We start from the raw sequence: 14,614 nt of genomic DNA on the forward strand, positions 1-14,614 counted from the left end.
ATAAAACTGCTATTCTCACCCCACATTGGCGGAACAATGCAAGACGAGAAGTGCCTTATGACAACCCCTGCATTCAAGGTAACACGAGAAAATGACACCTGACAGCCCTCTGCCATGACTGCAAGACACAATGATATCAAATTTTACAGTCGTAATGAGTCAGTTTCTCATGTTTATCTTTAGTCTTTACAGAACCGTCTCAAGGCGCACTTTGTGTTGCCTTGTTCATACCGTATGTCCCAAAAAATTATAACTATTTGACAGTATAAGGGCGATTGCCAAACATGGCCAGAACAGAAGCATTCCACCGTTCATATGAAATTTGGAAGTGTTACAAAAACAGTGCAGTGATCCAGAATTTATATTTCCAGACACTCTACCCTTCGTGTAACACTACTTCCCCCGTGACGGTATTGATTCCATATACACCGTAACCGGGTTTTTGTTTTTTTTTAATTTTAGGGTGTTCATAACAAATAAAAGTAACATTTTTGCCACATATTTAAATGATATTTTAAAGCGAAACTGACAAAATATGTATTGTTTTATTGACACACAATCATACATGGCAATTACAGCGCATACAAAGCCAACAGCTTGTTTAAAACTAGTACTCGCTCTGCTTTTAGACACAACTATATCAATGAATGGACATTTTGTCAACCAATGCACAAGTTAGCCAGCTTGTAAGGAAGTATCATTAAGTTCATTTTTGTTTCATTTCTGTGTTAAACGAGGCAACCAATGTACATAGTTATTGCAGCAAAGAGCTCTGTTCCTTCTTCTTTGTTTCTAGGTGGGTATTGAAGATTAAAATCTCCGAAAGCTGCTTTTGCAATTGTCAGGAACTCTTGTGATACACCAAGTTCTGGAGGGCGTTGAGAATACTCCCGTTCCACATCATTTAATTCCCTATTGTCAACCAGTGGTATCTTACAATCTCATGCACCATATACCTCTGGCTGAAAGAACAACACCTCAGGTTTTCCTGCAGGACAGGAAATTCGGTAATTTCGACGAACACGATGAGTATTCCAAATATTGCAAACTTCATTCAGGTCTTTACTAACGACAGGAAGAAAACAGTATCTAATGCATTCTAAGTACACACTATCAGATGTGTCCAGTAATCCGAAATCGCTCATATCTTTAAAATGGTTCATCCATACATTTCCACACATTTCTCTAAGATTTCGCCAAAACATCTCAATTCTGACATTTCTGTTAGATGAAACATAGACGAAGCTTAGGAACCCCTGGTACTGATCTGCGTCTGTCCATCGTAATGCCCTTTGCACATCACGGACAATAGAATTGCCTCCTTAATAATTATACTTTTTTTGTCTTGTTTTAATTTGTTACAACATAACATACTAGACACACTTTAGTTTGTGTTTTTTTTCTGATGCTTATTAGCAACCGCATTACATGCTTGACACTTTTTGGTCTTTATACCTGTAGTTGTAGTTTTTGTTTAGTTGTTTATAACAACACTTATAACCAAAATCAACGTGTCTGTTCATGTTGTCATAATTCTGTTTCTTGTTGGTTATTCATTTCTTAATAACATTGTATGAGCTTATAACTGCATTAAAAATGGGGGGGGGGGAAATGAGACAACAAAAATATAAATGTTGTTAGTAAAAATTAAATCAAGTTAATAAATTTTTAATAACATTATATTGATTGATATAACAAATATTACGAAAAATACTTTATTTAAACATAACTGTTCGAAAAATAATTCTGAAATTAACTATTTACTGATTGTAAATGACTGTTAATCTATTTTTAATTGAATACACGGTCATTCAGTGTTACACATCGCTAAATAATGTATCCACTAAGATACCTTCATTACATGATTTTTCTTTCTAATCTGTGAATGTTAAACAAGCTATAAATACATTTGAATAAATTATATTGTTGAAGGTATTAGACGCACTGAACTTACGATTATTTTTTTGTCTTCATTAACATTCTGAAGCTGTATTGTTTTTTGTTTTTTTATGAAGGTGTAAAACAGTGGAGGACTAAAATCATCCTTTTATTTTTCACTTTACACTTTATAAGTAACAACTCTTCAATAATATATTAACTCTTACTTCATTTTCGCTTTCATATGAAGTTTTTTTAAGTGTTGAGTGAAATTTGGAAGTAAAATACAACTAGACTGTCTTATTCAATATCACTGTCTTTGTATTCTCTTTCTCATATAGATCAGTTACAATATTATTAAAAAATGTGCTTGTCAAATATATACCTCCCCTACATGCCGATTAAAATAAACTGATACTACAAATAAAAAAGGATTGAAGGTGATTATTTAAATATACTTTTTTATTCCAAAATTAACATGCTTGTTAAAAATCTAGTTTTCACTAGTATGAATAAATGATAATATAACAATATTTATTCTACAAATTACTAATTTATGTTTGAGCAATTGATTATATAACTGTTTTTATTCTACAAAACACTATCTTATGTGCTATCATTATGGCATTTAGACAAACATGAATATTTACATTTACTAATCCAAATTAAATTGTGTCAAGTATTAGGTTTGATGTGAACATGCAAAATAAATACAAATTGTTACTTCTGCATTTTTAGTTATTGATTAAAAAACTATTTATAACACTGTTTATTACAGCAACTGGCATATCTTACTTATACCTCAACTATGTGTATGTTATGAGTTTATGAAACATAAGCAAAACTGTTTTAGTATTCTCCTGATAAAGCATCTGTAATTCAATTATAGATATTAATCCTTAAAAGAAGGTGTCATTAATATGTTAAGGCTTTGATCCATGAAACGTATGTTTATTTTTCCATGTTTAATCTGAAAATATCTGGATTTTTTTTATATTTGTTACCGCTTCAGATCGACATCTCTTGTTGCCTGCTTACTTGTACATAACTTGAACCATTGACATCGCTTGTTGCCTACTTATTTGTACATTACTTAAACCATTGACATCTCTTGTTGCCGACTTAATTGTACATAACTTAAACCATTGACATCTCCTGTTGCCTACCTTATTGTACATAACTTAAACCAACAGTCGCATAACCACTGTTATCGATTTTTGTTTAATGCTACTATTACATGTATAATTTGTAAATAGTCATTTGTTAATGGCAATTATACGTTAATTTTATTGATCGTATGATAACATGAAATTAACAATAATCTTCCATAAGAATTCAAAAAGTGTTTCATTACGTGTGTTTTTTGTTTGTTATATATAAAAACACAGTTATTCATATCTTATTAACTTTATATTGTTTCATTTCTGCATTTAAAAAAATGCGTCCAATGAAATAGCATAATTTTAATACATTTTTGTTATTTTAAAAATAAATCAACTTAATAAATTTAAATAACATTATATTGATTATATCTGCACTTAAAAATATAACAAAATTCTTAATTTCAACATAACTGTTTGAAAGATAATGAAAAAATATACTATCCACTGATTGCATATGCTCTTTTATTCTCTTTATCTTTGTAATGTTTAGCCAAGCTACCATTACACTCATTGTCATTTTCAATTTTATGTTTTTCTCTGTCTATTATGTTTGTTTCCTAGTTGGGACCAGTGGTTCATTGTGTTTTTTTCTCACTTTTGTGATTACTTCTTTTCACTTCTTCATATCTAAGGAATATTCATCTTTCTGTATCCATAATTTTTGTTTTCTATTTTTGTTTGTATGTATGGACATCCTATGTCTTATAATAGAAACAAACTGGACATGTTTTAAGATAGAAACTAACTGGACAAGCACATACAAATTACCATTCACATCACCCTCCACCCACTTAAATGATTAAATTATGTACTTTAAATGTTAAAGGATTAAACAATAAAGACAAACGAATAAAAATCTTCAAATGGTTAGACGAAAAGAAATATAGTATATGCCTTTTACAAGAATGTCATTGGACACCTACTTTAGCACAAACCTTAAAAGATGAATGGGACGGAGAAATCTATCTCAGTGGAGAACATACTAATAAACAAGGCATTGCCTTTCTGATAAAAAATAATAAAGGGGTCACAGTCGATAACTTTAAGGAAATAATAATTGGTAGACAAGTAAGTATAGATATCAAAATACACGAAACACAAATAACACTCATCAACGTCTACGGCCCTAACATAGACGATTCCACATTTTACGAAACATTACAATCCTTTATAATTAATAACCAAGATAAAAATATTATAATCGGTGGTGATTTCAATACTGTCCTGAACCCATTATTGGATAAAAAGAATGGAAACCTTTATACTCATACTAAAAATAGAAACATTTTAAATAACATAATTGTAACCTACAATATGATAGATATCTGGCGTACAGTATACCCAAACGAAAGCAAATTCACCTGGCACTCAAACACAAAACCAACAATATTTTGTAGATTAGACTATTTTTTAATATCTGAATCTCTTTGCAACATTATTGACACATGTAACATAAAACCAGGATTTATGACTGACCACTCTCTAGTTGAACTTAAACTCCACAATATACAACCTGAAAGAGGCCCAGGATACTTTAAAATTAACAACAGCATTTTATTAGATACACAATATCAAACACAAATAAAACAGGAAATATTAAATACAGTTCAAAATAATAAAGATGCAAACCCAAACACCTTATGGGAAGTAATTAAAGGAAATATACGTAACACAACAATTAGATACACATCATTTAAACAAAAAGAAACACACAAACTTGAAACTGACACCATCAAAACCATTGAAACACTTGAAAAACAATTACATCAAACAAACACAAATGATACCACCGACATTGAAAATGAAATAACATTAAAAAAACAAATATTAGATGGAATCTATCATACACATCTCAATGGAATAATACTAAGAGCGCGTGCACAGCATGTTGAACACAATGAAAAAAATACAAAATATTTCGCAAACATTGAAAAACGTAGAAGTGAACAAAAAACTGTACACAAATTAGTAGTCAATGGCAAAGATATAACAAACAGAACTCAAATACTAGAAGAACAACGTTTATTTTTCGAAACCCTCTATAAAAGAAAAAATGTTGAAAATAACACCCTTTTTAAAAATACACATCACGCTTTAAACCAGGAGGAAAAACAACTGTGCGACGGATTGCTTAATGAATATGAATGTGGATTAGCCCTAAAAGAAATGCAAAATAACAAAAGCCCAGGATCTGATGGCATCACAATCGAATTTTATAAAATATTCTGGAATGATATAAAAACACATCTAATTAATTCACTTAACTATTCATTTAACAACGAAAACTTAACTACGCTACAAAAACAAGGTATTATATCACTTATTCCAAAACCTGGAAAAAACTTAGAATCATTATCAAACTGGCGCCCGATAAGTTTACTTAACAATGATTATAAAATTGCAACTAAAAGTATAGCAAACAGAATAAAAAAAATATTACCATCAATCATTTCAAAATCTCAATCTGGTTTCATAAAAGGACGTTACATTGGTGAAAACGTTCGTCTTATCCAAGAATGCATAAACTATTTCAACAATTCAAATAATCCTGGTCTAATATTCTTTGCAGACTTTGAAAAGGCATTCGATTCGCTTGATCATTCATTTATGTTCTCTTGCTTAGAAAATATGAACTTTGGTGAAAGTCTCATTCAATGGGTCAAACTATTCTATACCGATATTAACAGTATAATCATTAACAATGGCTTCTTTTCAAACAGTTTTAACATCGAACGAGGGGTTCGACAAGGATGTCCACTCTCATCATCCCTATTTATTATTTGCATCGAGTATCTATCACATCACATCCAATCAAATAAACACATAAAAGGCATATCACTAGAACCTGACGAAGAAATCAAACAATCCCTATTTGCTGACGATGCAACTTATTTTTTAAATGACAATTACGATTCTTTCCATAACCTTATAGAGTCGCTAACCCTTTACGGAATGACATCGGGTCTTAAACTAAACAAAAGTAAATGTACTGTGCTACGAGTAGGTAAATTAAAACAAAGTAATGTTCAATATAATAATGAAATTTAATTGGACATCCGATGAAGCCACAACGTTAGGAATTACTTTTACAAATAATGAAAAGGATACAGTTCTAAAAAACATACTACCTAAATTACAGAATTTTAAAAACTGCTTAAAATCATGGCATCATCGTAAACTTACACTTATTGGAAAAAACACAGTATTGAAAACGTTTGCACTTCCTAAGTTAATATATGTATTTACAGTTCTCCCAAATCCACCAATTGATGTTATTAACGATATAAAATCAGCAATATTTAATTTCATATGGGACGGTAAGCCTGATAAAATAAAAAGAACTCAGCTAATTCAATCTGTAGAAAATGGAGGTATCCAATTAACGAACATTGACTCATTCTTGAATGCAATCAAATGCAGCTGGGTTAAAAGATACCTAGATAGTACCAATACGAGTAAATGGAAATTATTCTACCAGAAAATCCTAAAAAAATATGGTGACTCCTTACTCTTTGAATGAAACATCAGCAATACTATCTTACATGAAATTGCAAACGAAAACATATTTCTGTCTGATGTTCTATCAGCGTGGAGTGATGTCACTCATTATTTAGAAACCCAAACCAGCAGTAAAACAATAATATGGAATAATAAAGACATAACGTCAAACAATAAGACGTTTTTCTATAAAGACTGGTTTGAACGAAGCATTAAATATGTCGACCAATTATATGACTTCAGAATTAAGGATTTCTACTCTTTTGATAATATATGCTACATATACGGAATACCTTCAAATAATTTTCTGAAGTACTACACACTAATCAAAAGCATACCCATACATATTAAATCTGAAATCAATACAAATAATACACCATGTACTCAAACAACATTTGTAGAAAACATACTTGGAAGAAAAAACAAAACAAATAAAATATTTTACACACTACAAATTAAAAACCCTACAGAAAACTCCAAAATCAAAAATAAATGGCAAGTCCTTTTTGGAGAAAATGAACTAAATTGGAAACACATATTTACCATGCCATATAAAGCAACAATTGAAAGCACACTGAGAAATTTTCAATATAAATACATCCATAGAATTATAGCTACAAATAAATATCTCTATAAATGCAAATTATCTAACTCAAATCTGTGTGACTTCTGCAGTGAAAACATTGAAACTATAGAACATCTTTTTTGGGAGTGCAAACACATCCAGCCTATTTGGAATCAATTAATATCTTTTCTTGAACATCATCAACTAAACATTAAACTATCTTTCTTAGATGTAAGTTTCGGAATTAACTCATTGAAATCAATAGACTGTAATAATATTGTGAATTTTATGGTTATATTGATGAAATATTTTATCTTAAACATGAAGTACAAAAAACAAGTACCAAATTTTAAGTGTTTTGTCCATAGTCTTAAACTAAAAATCCAGATTGAGAAAGAAATAGCCCTCAGTAATGACACATTACAAATCTTTGAACAAAAATGGAATCGGATTAAATTCTCATAATGTTTTGTCCACTAATATACATTTCACTCTAATGTTAGTTTATCCCTCTAAAATAGTTTTGTTTATTTTTTTTTCTCAATCGGACAAGATCATTGTGAATATACAACAAAACACACAAGTCCAGTATGCTTTCTTCAGACTTTATACAACTCATCATTGTTCATAACTATTTCTCTGTTGTTCTTTTCTTTTCTCTCTAAAAAAAATATATATATATATATTAGCATATCTTGTATAACATGTCTGAACTTTATTGCTTTGTACAATCACTGTGTTGTATGCTCATATACATGTTTACATTGTATGTATGATATTGAATAAAAAAAAAAAAAAAAAAAAAAAAAAAAAAGAATTTTCTGTACCGCGGTCACCGTAAACCCGAACTGGAATGCCATTAATTTTCCTAATGTAGTCTAAATAAAAAGCTAGATATGTACATCGGCGTTTTGTTAGAATCACAACATTTCAGCCACAACACTCTACGGGAAAATCCATCCACAGCTCAATGAATTGACAAACCGCATGGCTTCAATTTGTCCCAGCCATCTAAATGGATTGAAAAATTGGGACCATTGTTTATATAAATTCTCCGTCTTAACCTTCCCGCCTGACTTTATGCAACACCTTGTGGATCAATGAGTCCTAAAATTAGACGAACCATCTCAAATGTTGCTGCAAGTCCATGATTAATCAGGAGTCTTTGACGCATTTGCCGGTAACCAGCATTTTCACCGGGAACTGATAACTCAAGCAATATTCCTTGAATAATTTCTTCGAGACTGTGCTAACTTTGGCCTCTAGTCAGGCGGTAATGTCTCAAGACTCGGAAAATTGATCGTTCGCTTGTTATTTTTCATGTCGTATGGCCATAACTCCAAGTATTTCACGTATAGACTACCAACTCTGACGATACTAAACAATAAGCTGTGGTGATGACATACCCTCAAGATCGGCGTCCTGAATATCGTATGCGGGCATGATCTGGAATTATCATCAAGAAAATTAGAGATCTATTGTTCAAATAAAAACTCCAAATGTCTAACAAGTGGCTTTCCAAAGGGGGACATTGGTACTGTACCGTTTTCGACCTTTGAACTCTAAATGTGACATTTACACTGTATAGACTGTTGTATTAATGAATACAGAAAAATCGCACATCCATTTTCAACCAGTTATTTCCATTTTTGTGTCTGAAAATAAATATTTAAAAGCAGCTTTATGTATTTTCGTCAACAAAGATGCATTTACATTAAAAATATCAATCAATAAAAGGAAACTTACTACTTGCTATAGTATGCACGTACAATCCACGTCTTGGTCTGTATGATAAAGACAATGTTCACCGATTGAAGAGCATCTATTTTTATATAACTGGCATCGTTCGCGTATTTATATTCATAATTTCATTAAGTTATCTGTTTTCGAGAAAAGTTATTTGTTTTCGCGAAATCTTCCATTATTTTCATGAAAATTTTATCTGTATGTGTTGGCAGTTTAGAGCACTAACATGCATTAATTCGTGTTAACATAATATATTTATTTCCGTGATAATGTATCTGTTTTCGCGAAAATAATTTCTTTTTCGCGAAATCCTCCATTATTTTCATGTTATTTTAAGTTGTTAAGTGGTGGCACAAATATGCTTCCATAACATTCACCTCTGTGTTGGGCTCAGAACGGACTATTGTTATGAAAGCGTCTGATTTATGTCATGATCATTCCAAGCGTACATCATTGAGGTTACAGAATACTAAACAATCTCTTGCACGACGGTTACATTGCATTCACTGCATTAAAGAAAACAATCTCATACCATGATATCTTATATCAGTCTTAATTCATTATTATAAAATTGATATGTTTTTTTTATGTTAAGAAACCAACATACATACACACGTCGAAGCAATTCCTAACGTCACTAAAAAAAATATGTTCAATTGTTTACATTTGTGAAGTGCGTGGAATGATTCCATCTGCGTAAATAAAATAAATTAGTTCCAAAGAGTTGCATTAACACTCGCAAGTTTTTGCACGATTTATTGTACATTTAAAAGTCATATTTCTTAATTTAATGCATGCGATCTTAAATATCCAATCAAATATACGTTTAATGCGTTTGTTCGGTTTTATCTATTTTATAGACAAAATGGAGGGCTGAGCCTTTCGCAGAGTTGTATGTGAGAGCAAGGAACGACAACACTGCGTGGAGATTGCTGAGATGTAACTTACGGTCATTTCGGCTAGCTTATTCATAAACGATCTATTAATAGAAAAGATAGACGAAATCGACTCGGGATTATAAATATTATTGACAACTTCACCGTTTGAAACGGGAAGCGTTTACCTCAATGGTTTGCTGGTCACGCGTTATAACGTACTTTCATCGGACAGTTTTTGAAACTTAAACAAAAAAACTTTAAATACGAATTTACAAAATTGGTATGTAAAATGCATATATTCCATGATGATAATTTCTACACGATTTTATAGTAACAGTCCCATTTTAGAAACATGATTTATAAGTGATTTAACATTGAGTATATGTCTTAATGATAATTACAATAATAATCATATGATTTATTACTATTTAATATTTGATATTTGTCTTTATGATAATAGATTCTACTTAATTATACAATAATAAACATATTCTATATTACTAATTTTTATATGATTTAGTTGTATGTATTACGTGACATGACGAACAACATTTGTTTTAACATCAATGACTTTTATATTCAGATTAGTACTCGATAAAGTGTCTATGACTTAAAAATATGTTAATACGGGATAATGTGAGATTAAACCGTATGCAGTTCGTGTATTGTATGCACTTATTTCTTTCAAAGCTTGTATCAAAGCAAGCAAACACGAGTACATAAAGTAAGAAGCCTTGATTGTTTAGTAACAGTTTAATATCACTGACAATCTCGTGTTCTTCGATTTAAAGGTATTCATTATATCAAGTCCTCTTTCTACATTGCTTCCTTGTAAAGTTTGTACAATTACAAGCAAGTAGATTAATTTAAAGTCATGATGGTTCATTAATAGTTGAATATCAGACACGAAAGTAACCAATTTAGTAATATAACCTTCAGTAAGAAATATTTGTTTTAATTAATATGTGTTGATTCCTTTGTTACATTTATGGATTGTGCATCAACAGGCTTGAATGGGGCGAGTTCGTTAAGACACATGGTAGTCAGATATAGACGCTGAAGTTTTGTAAAGACTAAACCGGTATTCATATTTTACTCTCTTCTGCACGTAGATGTGATATCGGAATCGGTAAAATTATTTTTACCGTTACTGCCATGTCTTAGTACGATAATTTTAGGCAGTTGTTAAATTTAATATGCATTTAGAAGTCTTTCCTTGCGTTTAATCTTCAAGAGATGTCTTAAGAAATTCGTTTTCTTTGCTAAATTCAATATGCGAGTTTTTCAAACAAACTTTTAACAAGATGAAGTCCGACTCAACTTGTTTCTGCTATAGTTTGTATTTCAAAAACATGGTTCCGGGTCATATATGGCTCTATGGTGGGTTTTCTTGTCGGAGAGCTGTTGGTGTTTACTGTGCATGCAATCTAAAACTGTCCGATTAAGGCCCTGTGCTCTTTTATTTAGACCGATATTGTTTCTGTTAAAATTAAGTAACACATAGAAATGAATTATTTTTGTGTCCCGACAATATTCTGGATAACTATTATCATTTTATTTTCGGGGCCATTTTATTGGTGTTATTATAGACACATGATCTAATGATTTAACCAACAAATGGTAAATTAAATCCACTTTGCACATAACAACAATAAAGACAATGATTGTATTTTGATTCAAACTACATGTGTATACATGTATGGGTTCATCCTGTGCTGTTATAATGCAACTCACTTTTTCTTGGCTTTAGCTGCGCATACGCGCTAGCTTTTGTATATATGCTTATGTGATATCGTCTTGACTTCATTTCAGCTTCAGCATGGACATGCGTATATTGTCCCGCGTGTTATAATTTAAATTCTTGCTTATGATGTATATCAATATAATATATATAACTTTTTGTCAATTTTAAAATGTAACAATTGTCAGCTAGTTCATAAAGTAATGGCGCCCATCTATTTATGCCATTTAAACGTGTGAAGTACAGGTAGTGTGTTTCTATTAAACGGCTGTTGTTCTGTTATTCTAAGAAAATGTAATAAAACCTGCAAAACTTATTTTTGGTAGGTAATATATATTGTTACCTTAGAGTTTTGTTACGACTCAAACTAAATGCCGAGCTTTATTACGCTTTTTTTCATAAATGCTTTGAACGGTTTATAATACATTAAGCATCGATTTCACAGAAGTTGCAAAATTAGCATCGGTTTTTATGTATTAAGCTTTTCTCAAAAGCTGATGACATTGTTTTACTTATTTTGTTCATAGCGTTATGCTGTGAAATTATTTTAAATCCCCATAAGTAAGCATGTTCTTAAGTTAACATGAATGTACTGCATATACTAACGTCATTCACGTGCGTATGCTAGCTGTTCAGACTAGACCGTCGTTGGTTGACATATTATATGAGTACCGGTTTGTGAATGTTTGTTGTATACTTTATTGGAATATTAAAATATAACAGTAATGGTAATATAAACACATCTTGTTTCCATAGTATTCGTTGTTGCATGACAGCAACCATTTAAGTATAGTCATTGCAGACTATGATTTAACAAGAGCTACAAAGTGGCCAGTTGTTTGAAGTTGCGACATAATTTTAGAAATGCAGAAAATGGGTGACGAAATAAATGAATACCCAGCAAGATAACTGTATTTATAAAATATGTCAATTGCATAAGAATAGTATGTTGTGCCTTTACATAATGTGATTAGATATTGATGAGTATCGTTTATTATCTGAATGATAATATTGGCCCGTCATTCAGAGATTGTGGTTCAAGTAATTTTTTTCCTTAGGATGAGAATATTACCATAAGTGCACCAAATGTAATGGTATTAATTTTGATAACTTGTAAGATGTAAAACGCATTATGTCCCAAAGCGTTATTTATTTGCAGGGTATTTGTGTGCAATGCATGATGAAAAGACACTAAATCATAACTTCTAAACTTCACATTGGATTCCTGTGTGTTTTCCATTGTGTTCGTTTAACTTTTGTGTAACATGTAGTTCAATATAAAAGTGCACTTGGTTTTATCGCAAGCTGGTTTTCATTGCAATCTTCTTTTGCATTATATTGAGTGTTGTTGTTTTTTGCTTGTTACTGTTACACGCGAATATAAGAAAATATATAAAGAACAAGAGATGTGTGTGTCAGAAACACAATGCCCCCTTCTGCGCCGCTTTTATATAAATATAATTTTGTTTTTGATTATATTCTTTAAAAAGTATTACTTCCCTTCTAAAAATGATCTCTACCTGCCAAATGATAAATATAAATTATCTCCCTTTAAAGATTGTTACTTCCCTTGGATTTGTTTGTTATACCTTTGATCTATTAAGAATGACCTTGACCTTTCACCACTCAATATGTGCAGCTCCATGAGATACAAGTGCATGTCAAATATCAAGTTGCTATCTTCAATATTGGAAAAGTTATGGCCAATGTTTAAGTTTTCGGATGGACAGTTCAACTGCTATATGCCACCCAACTGGCGGCATAAAAAGCAAATAGAAAATAAAAGAAAATGCTCATTTTATATAGCTCCAATGTAGAATATATTTTTATTCGGAACATGTAGAAATAAAAAAAATCGACATGCAGAAAAGGACGCGCCCCTTGCTGCATAAATCCCCTTCCGTGCTGCTATGGCACTGTTCCTAGCAAAATGTCTTGGGGAAAGCCTAAATATGGGTATTATGTCATCACAAGACCAAAGCGAGACATATGCTCTGCTAGCAAGTCAAAAACGGTGCCTAATCTATTATCAAAAGTCCGTTTTAACGTTGTTATTGTTTTTAATGTTTAACTTATGACTTCAACCTTTGAAAATAATTGTCTATCACTATAACAAAATTGAAATTCATTCGCCACAGCTGTTGTACAATAAAGAAACAGCTCCAGATAATAAGATTTCATTTAACGAATAAAACAAGAAACACAACAAATATATGTGCATGAATTAATATACAATGTATTTTCAAATAATAAAACAGAGACCAAAGAGCGATGCATTCTCCACATTTAACTAGAGCTTGGTCAAAAACAAGACATATTCCCACGTAGATTGTTCAGTTACATGAATTGGAAAGTTGGACACAGGGGATGCTCTTACAAAGCTACACAGCATGGTTATGGCATAATTAAAGTGTGAATGCAATAATTTGAGAAACGAGAAAGTAGTACGACCAACAACCCGATGAAATTACCAAACCCCGAAAGAGTGACTCCATAAACCCCCTCTATTGAATGAGTGCATTGAAGTTGTTTTACATTACATTAAGTAGCACAAAGTACTTTTGGAGTTGAGAGTTGAAGTTTGTTACTTACAATACACGTACACATATTTTAACACCAATTAGATTTAAGAAATTGTATAAACCAGAACATCATGTTGTTGTTTTTTAAAATAATTTAAGACATTTTAATTTATATTAGGTTTATAAAATAATGGAACTGCCAATCTGAAATATGAGTGATACTAAGTTTAATGACATCATACCTGGAATTTTCTACTGTTTTTCTGGGTCAGACGATCAAACCTTTTCCTCAGGCGAGAGATATTTTATCCTAATCTCTTTCATTGACTGTACCAGAACAAATAGGATATTATCACCAAAAAAACAGCAAACATTTATAAATTTATGTATGAAAACATAAATAATTTACATTAAATTTGATTTAAGTTGGAGAGTTAGCATATCACATGCATTTAATACAGTTAGCTCAATTTGATAACCTAATAAGAGTAAAAGTGTCACACATATGGTGCATACTTTTTCATATTATAACATCGATTACTTGCAAGAGCTGAATACACTTGTGCAATAAAAACATGTCATGATAAATCTCAAAAACCTCAACCAGTCACTTCTTAAATGTA

At 31.2% G+C, this 14,614-nt stretch overlaps 1 pseudogene; it reads right to left on the minus strand.

Annotated features, from left to right (window-relative positions):
* Positions 1-769: 769 nt before the first annotated feature.
* Positions 770-9,804, minus strand: LOC127835836 (uncharacterized; annotated as a pseudogene).
* Positions 9,805-14,614: the final 4,810 nt, after the last annotated feature.

This window comes from Dreissena polymorpha, chromosome 6, assembly GCF_020536995.1.
Source record: "Dreissena polymorpha isolate Duluth1 chromosome 6, UMN_Dpol_1.0, whole genome shotgun sequence".
Classification (NCBI taxonomy): Eukaryota; Metazoa; Mollusca; class Bivalvia; order Myida; family Dreissenidae; genus Dreissena; species Dreissena polymorpha.